The sequence below is a fragment of the Octopus bimaculoides genome, chromosome 4 (assembly GCF_001194135.2).
Source record: "Octopus bimaculoides isolate UCB-OBI-ISO-001 chromosome 4, ASM119413v2, whole genome shotgun sequence".
NCBI classification, from domain to species: domain Eukaryota; kingdom Metazoa; phylum Mollusca; class Cephalopoda; order Octopoda; family Octopodidae; genus Octopus; species Octopus bimaculoides.
In genome coordinates, this window is record NC_068984.1 from 84,565,115 (window position 1) to 84,565,833 (window position 719).

The 719-nt window shown below is 39.1% G+C and overlaps 1 protein-coding gene across 1 annotated transcript in view; it reads left to right on the forward strand.

Moving 5' to 3' along the window:
* LOC106870731 (endoplasmic reticulum metallopeptidase 1) overlaps nt 1-719 on the forward strand; it is a 94,358-nt gene that overhangs the window by 51,908 nt on the left and 41,731 nt on the right. The window lies entirely within an intron of this gene.

The window sequence follows — 719 nt, forward strand, 5'->3', positions numbered from 1 at the left end:
ATTTAAACACATAAGAGAGATGTCCATAATAGGACATCTAACCCATTAGAAGGAGCAGTCAAACTCCAAACCACAATTAGGGATAATTTCGAAAGGGAATGAAAAATAATATCATTTACCATCTATTATCTTTATTTTTTATTTTATTTTTCATTCCCTTTCGAAATTATCCCTAATTGTGGTTTGGAGTTTGACTGCTCCTTCTAATGGGTTAGATGTCCTATTATGGACATCTCTCTTATGTGTTTAAATATACACTGTATGTATTTATATGAATAATATATAGTCTATTGACTAGTTTTTTTCTTCTCGCTAGACCACTGGTAGCAAATAGAATTTCTAAATTTTTTGCTACCCTGAGATTTATTAATATATATATCACCATCGTTCAATGTCCGCTTTCCATGCTAGCATGGGTTGGACGATTTGACTGAGGACTGGTGAACCAGATGGCTGCACCAGGCTCCAATTTGATCTGGCAGATTTTCTACAGCTGGATGCCCTTCCTAATGCCAGCCACTCTGAGAGTGTAGTGTGTGCATTTACATGCCACTGGCACAAGTACCAGTAAGGCGACGCTGGTAACGATCATGCTCAAATGGTGCTATTTACGTGTCACTGGCACGGAAGCCAGACAGCTGTTCTGGCAATGATCACACTTGGACGGTGCTGTTAGTGTTCCACTGGCACAGGTGCCAGTCATCGAATTTAGTTCAATT